The following is a 13,074-nucleotide window of genomic DNA, read 5'->3' as shown; positions in this document are numbered from 1 at the left end:
AAAAAAAAAAAAAGCATATGTAAAATAGGGAAAAAGGGACTGGAAAGAATGGAAAAGTAGTGAAAATTGAAACGCTGCAAAGAAACAAATTTATTCAGGTAATTTCTGTAGGTAATAGTAATTACCTAGTTATGTAGGTAATAACTATATGTGTACATATAAGTTACGGATGTATGTTAAATTACAAATGACTATTGTATCACAGCTGTTTCTGCTGAGGTATTTACTTTTGACTATCTGTCTAGCATGGCCAGGATAATCTTTATATGAACCATAAAACCCTTCTGTCAAGTGGATGAGAAAAAGACTTCATATTTACCACAGACTGCCCTGGGGACTTGCAGAAGATATTTACATCAGCATGTTCCAAAACCTACTTTTAAAGTAAACCTTTAAGTTGCATTAGATTCTTTCTGATGCGTCTCTACACTAAGTTTCATTAAAGCACTGTCCATTTGAGGAGATGCAGTACAATAACAGGCAGGTGTATTAGAAAACTCTTGGCCTTATACAAATCCAAAAATTCTAAACAGGGATCAGTCAGAGCTGCATAATACTGAGGAATTAGTCCAGAATTAGTTTGTACAAAAAAAAATAAATGAATAAATAAATAAAGTTTTTTATAAAAACAGTATTTGTCTGTTTTAAGAATGTCATGAAACAGTCAGCTGTAAGGCTGGCACCTCATAATGTAATTTTGTGTGACATATTGTTTCACTTTTAAATGTGTGCATTTCAGTAAGCCTGCATTTACAGTTTACTTCCCCAGCTTTATTCATTTGAGTCATTAATTTTAAGTTATTTAGCTCTACAACAATATGTCTTGAGCACATTTTTTTACAGTTATATAAAAGAACACAGGAAGATTCCTCTCTGTCCTCAATCGTAGTTTTAGTAAGAGGAAGATGACAGTATAATCTTCTAATGATAACTCACTTAGAAACATTTTCATAGTCTTAGAAATGAAGTGTGTCTTTGTTACAGTCAGTAAATGAGGAGATGTGCAGAAGTCAGGTGTGATTGAAGCAGTTCTGGGCTTTTGTCTTTCTGCCAGTTGTTCTGCAGGTTCCAATATTGTCTCTTTAGTGTACATCACTGCAGAATTAGTTATATTGATTAATTTATTAATTAATAATATTTTATTCTCATGCTACTATAACAGTGGTTTTATTTCATTAAAGACTCATCCCTCGTGCATATTTATTATTGGTTATGGGCATAGAACAAAGCTCTGAAAAATAAAGAAAAGGAAAATGTCCACTGAAGAAGAATCACAGAATCACAGAATCACAGAATTTCTAGGTTGGAAGAGATCTCAAGATCATCGAGTCCAACCTCTGACCTAACGCTAGCAGTCCCCACTAAACCATATCCCTAAGCTCTACATCTAAATGTCTTTTGAAGACTTCCAGGGATGGTGACTCCACCACTTCCCTGGGCAGCCTGTTCCAATGCCTAACAACCCTTTCAGTAAAGAAGTTCTTCCTAACATCCAACCTAAAACTCCCCTGGCTCAACTTAAGCCCATTCCCCCTCATCCTGTCACCAGGCACATGGGAGAACAGACCAACCCTCACCTCGCTACAGCCTCCCTTGAGGTACCTATAGAGAGCGATAAGGTCGCCCCTGAGCCTCCTCTTCTCCAGGCTGAACAAGCCCAGCTCCCTCAGCCGCTCCTCATAGGACTTGCTCTCCAGGCCCCTCACCAGCTTCGTTGCCCTTCTCTGCACCCGCTCAAGCACCTCGATGTCCTTCTTGTAGCGAGGGGCCCAAAACTGAACACAGTACTCGAGGTGCGGCCTCACTAGAGCTGAGTACAGGGGGACGATCACCTCCCTAGCCCTGCTGGTCACACTGTTCCTGATACAAGCCAGGATGCCGTTGGCCTTCTTGGCCACCTGAGCACACTGCTGGCTCATATTCAGCCAACTATCCACCATCACTCCCAGGTCCTTCTCTGCCTGGCAGCTCTCCAACCATTCCTCTCCCAGCCTGTAGGTATATTTGGACATACACAGAACACATAAATACTGTAATATTCAAAAAAGAAATGCATGTATATGTTGGCTGTTGCCACATCCTTGATACTATGTCCACTCTTATTGGACACCACATAGCAAAACCACTTCTCTGAAAGAACTGATTTCACAGTGCTGGCTGACAATATGAGATATATATATATATATAAAATTTATGTTTTTTTTTGCTTATTCATTCAAATATCTTTTAATCCAAATTTCCTGGCCACTATGACAAATCAGATTTATATACATTTTGAGACTATATCTGAATATGTGTATTTTATTCTTTCTATATCTTAGATACTGTACCGTAAAACAAACAAACAAACAAACAAAAGTAACAAGAAGAGAATAGGATTTTTGAGACTAAATTGAACCATGATCTTTACATATAGCCTTCCTAGATCTCTCCCAGTGAATCCTATATGCCTCAAAAAAGGGCGGAAAATTACATTAATTTTCTGGGTATATTTTTTTTAACAAGACTGAAAATCTAGACTTTAGTTTACTTTAGTTGTAGAAACTTTAGTTGTAGAAGAAACATATTTCAATATGTATGACTGGAAGCTTGGCACAAATGCCTTATCACCCTGTGAACTTAGAATGTGTGAACCCAAGCTCTTTAGCTGTCTCTAATGGTGAAAACACAGCAGAAAGTTGGTTTCTCAGGTAAGAAGGCACAAAATCATTTAAAGATTTCTAGGTCAGAATCAAAACCTACCTGTTAACTGCAAGTCTTTTAGTTGCTTCTGCATGTCAGTGAAGTATCTATTCATATCTCTGGGAGCAACTCCCATTGCTAATGAGAAGCTGAAATTTCCCATTGGAACATCAGTCATGTAGCAAAGACTGTCTTTATACTGAAAATATGTGTTCTAATACCACTATGGCAAGCTATGCTGAATTTGCCATTTCACAAATACTAAAGAGTGCTTGACCTGCTGCAATAACCCCTGGAAATACAAGGTTTAAGTTGTAGTCTTTTGTAACAGACTGAATGATGGCCTCATCATACAGTTGATCTATGCGGAAAAACTTGGTAAGTTTGATATTAGATCTTGAACATTTATCCTATAGTAAATTAAAATACCTTAATTCTTGGTAGTGGTGATTTTGAGGGGGTTGGTTTTTTTGTTTGTTTGCTTGTTTTCTTTTTTTTAAAAGAGAAAATAGAGGTCATAGTGAACATGTGAATATGGGAGATTATATACATATATATATATATATGTGTATATATACATATTTAGTCAGATTTAGTCAGAACACCTTAAAAATGACTAGTTAAATCCTGATAAAATATATGTGTTCTCTTAAGTTTAAAATTAAGGCATATAATAAACTTCATGGAAGTGAAGATATATGGAGATATTATATGGAGATATAATATCTATATAGAATATCAGACTATAGATTAGATAGGAGTGATAGGTCAGACAGTACTGGCTAGTGAATAGTTTAAGTTATGTAAATACAGAGATATGTCTTTGTCAAACAGCCCAGATCCCAAGTTCACTGAGAATTTTATGTTCTTTTATGTACACTGTCAACTGCCCAGATGTTTTTTCAAGTGAAACAAACAGTAGCCTCTGGTTTTATATTAAATACAGGTATATAAGAATATATTTCCTTCAAGGATATGTTGATGTCTCCACCCAAACTATGTTGTCTTCCAGTGCCCATTCTGATGTGTTGCAGCATAGCGAGAATACTGTTTCAGTTATTTTGAACTCAAAAGGTGTGCACAAAAATAAAAATCACATCTTGAGACCAGAAAACAGGCACCGTATGAGTCCTGGACCAAGTAGTAAACCTTGTGAGCATATACATTATGCTCTAAAGAAAACTGAATTTACGCAATGTGGTCACAGCCCTCCCTGTATCCTCTGACCTGAATCCCAAGGTTCTTTACCGCTTTAGTTGCAGATAAAGTCAAGCAAGGCAAAAAATTAACTGTATCAACAAGAAACATTCCCTCTGATTTGAATATTTTGTGTCTAAATAGAATGAATATTGTAGGAAGGTAGAGTTATTAATCACCTGAATAAGATAGGTATATTGACTGGGACATGCTAAGGGAGATGAGAGAGATTACAATGGCAGAAAACTCAGTAATAATGAACTCAATTATTTCCATGAAGATTGGCAAAAAGTAATTTGGGGACATTTTGTAAAAACTAATTTTAGATACTGTAATGATTGCCCCTTGAAACAGCTATTTTTTACTTAATTCTGAACAGAGCAAAAGAACTTAAATTTTTACTACTGAAGAGCCATTCTGAAATCCTGACCACAGTACACTCAAATTCCTCTTTCCTACAGGAGTTAAAAAGAAAATATATACATATATATAAAAATATAAAACAGGGTAATTTTATTAATATAAGCATCATTTGAAAGACAAGAAAAGAAATTACAAGGAGAAGCTTAAAAGAAAATTATTGAATAAGTCATTAAAACTTTGTAAAGGTCATTGTAATAAACAAATATGTGGTACTGATAAAAAGCACAACAAATAAATTATTAGAGTTAAAATCTTAAGGTCAGAAAGTGAAAATTATATTCACTTAAGAACAATCAGAATATCATAAGCTATGGAAACTTTAATGTAGAATCAAGCTAAGACCAAAGAAAGGCTAAGAAAGCCATGTGAAAGGCCTTTTTTCCAACCCATGAGAAAGTCTGCCAAAGAGTCTGCAGAGCTGATAGATGATGGAGGTGTAACAGGAGAACTCAAAAGAGATAAGACCACGGTAGAAAAATTAAATGACACACTGACACTCAAAGATGAAGAGTTCTGGGAGGTTCCTGCAGCAACGGTTTTCTTTGCAAAGGATGAACTGGAGGAACTATCTTGAATTAAAGAGTCAATAGAAGTGGTTTTAGACCAAAGAGGTAAATTGCCAAGACAATATGGTATTCACTCAGGGGGTCTTAAATAACTGGAGTTAATTCAGCTTCCATATGAGAAGAAAAAAGGTCAGGAAATGTTATACCATTTTTTTTTACAATGCCTGTAGAAAAACTAGGCAGAGAAGATGTGGAAAATTGAGAAGTGGTATATTTGATTCTTTACAGGTAGGTTGGTAGAATAGGATTCATAGACACACAGGTAAATATAAAAAAATGGGGAGGAATCAAGATAATTTTAGTAGAGAGAATTCTCTCTTAACAGGCTTTTAAAAGATCTTAGTTGGGTACAGAAAGAATATATTTATAAGGGTAATCTTCTTGATACACTGTGCCTGGATTTTCAAAGAAAAACAACTTTTGACAAGATACTATAAAAAAGTTCAATCAAGCAAGTAAACTGTCATGGATTATATAAAGGAATTTATATAAAAATTATTATATTATTATTAATTATTATTTTCTTAAATATAATCATATTTTATCATTCTTAATTATATAATGCATTAATAATACATTAATTATTATATAATAATAATAATTATATTATTATTCATTTATATAATAAATTATATATTTTTAAAAAAAAATAAAAAAATTCCTTAATAGGACAGCATTTACCACAGAGAAAGGGAAATAGGACTGGGATTGAACTTTTGATCCAATCAAGAAGTTCCACTCTTCTCGGATCTTCTGTTCCTGTGACACCTGAACATGAAAAAATTGTCATTCTTCTAATATATGGGGTCAGCTCTTCAGGTAGCATAAGTCAGTGTTGTACTGATCTCAATTAGTTATCTTTATTTAATCTATGCATAGATTGGACCAAAGCTCCTTATTTGAGGCATATACTTTTCTACAGCAAAGCTCTTGATTTGTACTTCAGACGGTGTGCAAATATATATAAATGAAGATATAAACATTGATATAAATATTAATATTTATGTAAATGTAAACTATGTAAGTAAAAATACACATATAAACATAAATACAAATATATATAATATTTATTTCATATTTCACAGTGTATGAAGAACCTAAGCAATGACTCGAGTCATTACGAAGCTACATACAGCTCAGAGAAACCATGTTTCTGCCCTATAGGTACATAACAACTGTATAAACATTCTTACTGTTGATGCTCACAAATACTACATAGTAATAAGCCAATTATTGCTACTTCTTAGGCCAATGAGCTGGGGGAGGGGAGGGGAAGTTTTTAACTAGAATTAAAGAGAACAGATTTTAGAAACAATGACTTACTTTAGTTTACTTCTCTGATGAAACCTATTTTAAGGCTATATTTGCTGTATGCAACATAAATACAATTAGAAGGTAAACACAAGATTAATACAATGAATAATGTCATCTAGGCAGAAATAAGTATAATCAACTGGATGAAGTTTATCATGCATTTGTATTAGATATGGGGCTCTTTATTTTACTTCATAGAATTAAACATATTGAGCAAAACCAGAACTCTTCAATGTCCATCTCATTTGACAAAATACTACTACTACTACTAAAACAGGCTACTAGAGAAGTTACCCCAGTAACACGGTATAAAGGTAGGCTATGGGAAATGAGATGATTATAGCTTTTATTCTCCAGAGATAAGACACTTCTGAAAAAGGAATTGAGAAGTTCTGACATGAAGCTCTGTTGGTTCAAAGGTAGTTTGCATGTGTTGGGAGAAATACTTTCATTCTTTAAAAAGGTTTACTCAAGGAGAATATTTTGACCTTTCAAGGGAGATATGCAAGGTAAAAGCACTTCAGTGACCTAACAATACACAAACCTTGCTATAAACCAAGTGCATCCAATTCCCAAACACTGAAATTGTGAACAGGTTGAGTTACTCAGATTTCCTTGCAGCAACTGCAGCTTCTACCAATACCAATTACATATATATATATATATCCTGAGTGGGAAAATCCATGTCTTTCCATACAAGGAATTTGCCTGCATTCCTTATGCATCAGTCATCTCTGATTGATTTATAAGTGTCATATTTCCACTTGTATCTGTGAAACTGACTGCCTTCCATGTTATCTAAAAGATCACAGCACAGAAAATGCCAGGAAGAATTTTCCAAAGCATTTTAGAGAGTGTTAAAAAGTCTATCAGATTCAAAAATCTTGGATTTAAAGCAGTTGTGAATGAACCTATAAAATCTTCTGTACCAATTATACAACATGAATCATTTCCACCGGTGGATTTTTAGGACTGGCATGAAGATCGATATGTTTTGTACAGACTTAGTTTCTACCTGAAAGGAGGTTGCCAAATGATAAGACACAAGACAACAGCCTCAAATTGCCCCAGGGAAGGTTTAGTAAAAATATCAGGAAACATTTCTTCACAGAAAGAGTGGCTAGGCTTTGGAACAGGCTGCCCAGGGTGGTGGTGGAGTCACCACCCAAGGACGTATTTCAGAGATGCGTGGACATAGCACTGACAGACATGATTTAGAAGTGGACTTGTAGATGGTTGGACTTGATCTTAAAGGTATTTTTCAACCTAAATAATTATATGATTCTATCTGATGTTTACCATATACTAAGGGGTATGTGGAGGCAGAATGTGCTAAATGACACATACTTCCAAGTTCTTTTTTTGAATATTCTTCCAAACTCCTTTTCATTTCCTGTTTTCTACTTAAGTTTTCAGGATATCACTGAGGAAATTAAAGGTAGAGAAAGGTACTGATCAGTTTCCTACAACATTATGAGAATAAGACAAATATTTAAATTAGGTATGAACCATGCCATAGTTATCCACACCTTTGTGACTCACAGACTGGACTTCAATAATGATGGATGTCCGAGAGGGTTAAGTAGTTAAAATATTTACCAAGATGCTTGGCTAGACCAGATAAAAGAAAGAGTTTCAGCCCATGAACTTCCTATTAATTTCTGGCTGCAGTTGGAGATGGTGATATTGACCTTTAAAGTTCTGTGTAATTTGAATGCTGGATAGCTCAGACATCATTTCTGTTCACGAACACAGCTAAAAGAGTTGAAATCAGCAAGTTCATACCTGCCAGCATATTTGCACATCTAGGAAATAGCATTAGGGCTTTTGACTATTGACCTGAGACAAAGGGCTGATGATACTGGAATTTAGTCCTCCACTTGTACAAGAACTACTGATTTTAACTCAGTCAAAGCAGACAGTAAGGCCTGGTACTTTACCGTAGCTTTTTCTAACATAAGCAAAAAAAATATATTCATATGTGTGAGGAATCTGGATTTCTATTAAAACTCCTTATTTGTAACTTTTTAAAGTAACTGTTGAGTCAATTTAATTCTAGGGCAAACAGATACAGAAGCTTAATGTGCATGCATTTTTAGGAAGAATAAAATATCTTGACTACCAGAAGAATACGATTTCTGCAGAATAAGAGCTTGAAATATCCTATATATATTTGAGAAAAAAATATGTATCCTATATAAGAAAAAAAAAAAAAAGAAAAAGAAAAAAAAAAAAGTGGTAATCAGAGCTTCTCAGAACAGATCTTTTATAAAGAAAATAATTTTAAACTACATCACACATTTTAAAACACTTAAATTGCATATTTCATGAAGATTTTACTCCCTCAACTACCAAAACACCTATCTGCACAACATTTGTTTCATCCAAACATACTTATTGCCATGTCTTAGGCTTTTCAAAATATATCAGTGTTTCTTTGACAAAGTGGCATATTGAACTAAGGATGTAGAAATCACTGTTTTAGTTACATAGATTAAGAATGAATTACTTATGGCTCCAGTTATTGGGAAGCGGGTGTCAGAAAGCCATATAAATGTGCAAATGAAAATTGACCTGCTCAGTATTTTAGGAGTGGGTTTCAGAAAGATAAAGATAAAGATAAAGATAAACATATGGTGAGTCTTAAAATCCTAGATATAATAAGTTTCTCAGAATTAATTACATTTCTCAGAATTATCTGTGCTGAGTGCCTAGCAATAGGTGATTTCACTTGATACAGCAGACCACTAACACTCAAAATACATGCACAATTCAGCCTTCAGCTTTAAAATCTACTGAGGCAAGGCATTTAGTGTTGCACTAGGAACACACTGAATGAATCCAGCTTGTAGCAAACAAGCTATGTCTGATGAATTAATTACTGTAATTTCACTTGAGTTAAGATTCAGGGAGGGGGAGGGGAGGAGAGGGGTGAGCTGGGAGGTTAGAAGCAGACAATCACAGTGCCCAGGAAAAGATTGTGAGGAAAAAACTGCCCAGACATAAAAAGAACATCAGTAAAGAAGCACTGGAAAGTGTTTCTTCCAGTTTGATTGCATGAAAATTGGGCTGGACAGAGTGTTTTTATTTACTGCACATAAATGTCATATCTCTCCCATTGGGATAAACCCCTATCTTGAGTTTCTTTTAGCATGCCTCTCCTGTTTATTTCTATGTTCACGTCAATAGTCACAGAATTACAGAATCACAGAATTTCTAGGTTGGAAGAGACCTCAAGATCATCGAGTCCAACCTCTGACCTAACACTAACAGTCCTCCACTAAACCATATCCCTAAGCTCTACATCTAAACGTCTTTTAAAGACCTCCAGGGATGGTGACTCCACCACTTCCCTGGGCAGCCTGTTCCAATGTCCAACAACCCTTTCAGTAAAGAAGTTCTTCCTAAGATCCAACCTAAAACTCCCCTGGCTCAACTTAAACCCATTCCCCCTCATCCTGTCACCAGGCACGTGGGAGAACAGACCAACCCCCACCTCGCTACAGCCTCCTTTAATGTACCTGTAATAGTGATGCTTCACTGCTCATCTGAGTGCTTCCAATCTGCGTATGATCAATAAATCTTTCTTAAAGCATTTAAAAAATTAATTTATTCTTCTTTCCAGGTGATATGTGGTTTTCTGTAAGCAAAAATACACGGTAAAGCTTGGAAATCAGAAGCACCTATGGCACTCTGCACCTATGGCAATATACAACTTTTTTCTCTGATGTGTGGTAATAGGACTTTGATTTGATTTGCATGCAGTTTTAGGCAGTTTAGCAATTCAGTCTTTTTTATCATGTTTTGAACTACAAACATAAAGGAGTAGTTTTAATACCTTAAATTTTAGTGGTGGTTGAATAAAAATAAGATACATATGGGATAAGTTAGTTGCATTTCCCATTCTGTGTTGATGAAAGATTAAGAATTTTCTCAGATTAGTGTCCTGCCAATGCCAAATGCATTAAGGAAAACTTTTTTTGTATAGATTTATTTATTTATTTATTTAATCTTTAGGGGGAAAAATAAGAGCAGATGAGGATAAATCTAATAATCCTTAGAGAAGCTGAAAATGCACCTGAAGGACATCAAGGAAAACCTGAAGCATTAATAAAGTAGTTTGTTGTACACCCCATTTCATTTGTTCAACTCATACGTTTACCGTACATTATGCATTTGTGCCTTTACTCACTTTGTACTCAAATATTATGAAGTAAAACAAATCTAAAATCCCGATGTTTTTTCCTCTCTCAGAGGGTTATTCTAAAGAAGTGGCTAATGAATTATTTTCATAATTTGCTCCCTCTTTTCTAATAATCTGTGGTCGGCATGGGATTTATTTTTATTTTGTGAATTTCATAATTAAAAGTATAGGTAATCAAGACCATTTGATCTTTCATCATACTTTACGGACATTCTTTTGTCTTCTGAGATGGAGTGTAGGACAGCGAAGTAAACAATCTCATCTTTTATCATTCACTGACCTACTGCTGAAGAAAACAAATTCTTGATTTGAATTCTTGAATGTATTTCTGTATTCTAAACACATGAACATTTTAAACCTATGCATACCTATAATTACTGATTCTCTTTGGTATTAAGCTTTTTTTTCCTGGTTAAGAAGTAAAAGATGCTGCTGACCTACTGGTTTTGTTGTTGTTGTTGTTATCGGATTGCACACCCATTTATATACACACACACTGTCTAAAGGTTTCATTATTACATATAGTTTTAATGAAAACAAGGTGTCAAATTTTCAAGATGGCAATAAACCATTTAATTTTTGTTAATTTTATGACATACCTGCCTTCTGCATTTGCAGCAGCTGTAAAACATATGTTAACATCCTAATAAAACCTGAGTAATGCTTTATCTGTCACCTCCCTGCACACCCCTTTTTTTTTTTCTTTTTTCTTTTTTTTCTTGTTCTCTCTCTCTCTTTTTTTTTTTTTTTTTTTTTTTTTCCTGCTTAGAAACAGTGCACAAGTTATTACCTAGGGAACAGTTGTTGCTGTCTCCTGTACAGATCCATATAATTCTCAAATTTGCATTCTGATGGATAAGCAACAAATGTTACTTAAATCCCAGGAAGTGTGTTAATTACACTGAGCTTCATGAAATTATGGGTGAAAGAGCCAAAAAGAAGTGTACAATTTTATCTTGGGTCTCTTGAGCATATCTTGTCAGATTAATGTCTTTGTCACTCACATGATAACCTTAAAATTGCTTTTCTCCCTAAGTGATATGAAAAATCTCACACAAAGCTAAATAGCAGATGCAATTTGTATTGTTTACATAAATAATGCTGGTACTTTTATGAAAATAAATCAAAATTGAATTTCATTAACAAGTACTGCTTGTTACTTTCCTGTAATTATTTTATAGTCCTTCTGTGCTTCTGCTTACAAACTACAGTGCTAGTCTTCAACAAAATATCTCTTCCTACTTCATCCCTGGAAGAGAGAGAGACTAAAGTTATGTAAACTGCTTAGAATGTATTGTTTCATCTTTTTCTCTTTCTCTGCACACCCCACCCACCCATTTTACAAGCCTTGAAGAACAAGACCTGCCTCGTTACTTGAACTCAGTAGTCAATTGTACTGGGTCTGGCTGGAATGTTAACTTTCCCAGCAGCAGCCCATACAGTGCCGTACTCTGTACTTGTAGCTGGAACAGCAGTGTTATCACACCAGTGTTGTGTCTACTGCTGAGCAGCAGTGGCACAGCATTGGGCCTTTCTCTAACCCTCCTAGGGGGTGGGCAAAAAGTGAGGAGAGAAACATCACTAGGGCAGCTGACCTAAACCAATCAAAGGGATATTCCATACCATGTGGTGTCACACTCAGCAATAAAAGGTGGAAACAGGAAGAAGAGGGGAGGGGTGGGCTCTCGTTGAGAAGACGTCGGTCCTCGTCTCAAACACCGGCTGCGTGCGTTGAGGCCTTGCTTCAAGGACGTGGTCAATCATCGCTCATTTGTGGGAAGTAGAGAGTAATTTCTTTCCTCTGCACTTCCATATAGCTTTCATTTATTTTGTTTGTTTGTTTTCCTCCCTTCTTTTGATTTTTCCCTTTTTCCCCTCCCTTTTTCCCCTTTCCCTTTTATTTCCCCTTAGTTAAATTGTTTAGTTCATGGTAGTCTTTATTTAATTATTATAATTATTTCCCTTTAATTAAATTATCCTTATCTCAACCCGTGAGTTGTTCTTTGCTTTACTTCTCCCCCTCCTCATCTAAAGGAGGGGGAGTGAGAGAGTGGTTGTGGGGTTTAGCTGCCCAGCACGGTAAAAACACCACATCAATGTGCTATGTAGCAGTAATGGAAATTGTCCCAGAAAACATGCTTACATGGGTATCTCATCATCCTCACGACCCAACAGAAGGTTTCTTAAAAACATGTAGTAAAGAGGATTTTCTGTTCCAGGGATTGAAGGTCCATGTGTTAGCTCCCCATCACGGGACATACTCTACCCTAAGGAAGCTGCAAGTCTTCTCACAAAGTCAGAACTATGACTGGTGAAACTCAACACATTGGAAATCTATACTAGATGTCAGACCCATCTAACAGACAAATCTAATCCTTTTGGTTGAAAAATAGCTCACAGCAGTCTACTGCTCATAGTTTACTGGTATTTGGTATATTAGTTTGGTTTGGTAATCAAATGTCCTAGAGCCACCAAAGACCTTGATATCATTATTTTTCCTTTAAGCCCATAAAGAAAAGGATTACTAGAAGTTAAAGATAATAATAATAATAATAATAGTAATAGTAATAATAATAATAATAATAATAATAATAAATTCTGTGATGCACCATCAGTATTACCTATTTTACAGTTTTGCTTTCATAAAAAATATGGATATGTTACTAAGGCTTAGTAGTTTAATAATTT

General features: G+C 35.2%; 1 long non-coding RNA gene across 1 annotated transcript in view; it reads left to right on the top strand.

Moving 5' to 3' along the window:
* Positions 1 to 9,923, top strand: part of LOC311430030 — a 74,452-nt gene extending 64,529 nt beyond the window's left edge. The window contains exon 6 of the long non-coding RNA XR_014688503.1: positions 9,808 to 9,923. This is a non-coding gene — a long non-coding RNA (uncharacterized lncRNA). The remainder of the gene's footprint in view (positions 1 to 9,807) is intronic.
* Positions 9,924 to 13,074: the final 3,151 nt, after the last annotated feature.

The sequence above is a fragment of the Aythya ferina genome (assembly GCF_964211825.1).
Source record: "Aythya ferina genome assembly, chromosome: 1".
Lineage (NCBI taxonomy): Eukaryota > Metazoa > Chordata > Aves > Anseriformes > Anatidae > Aythya > Aythya ferina.
The sequence above is the reverse complement of the archived record's forward strand: the minus strand, read 5'-3'. Positions and strand labels throughout refer to the sequence as shown.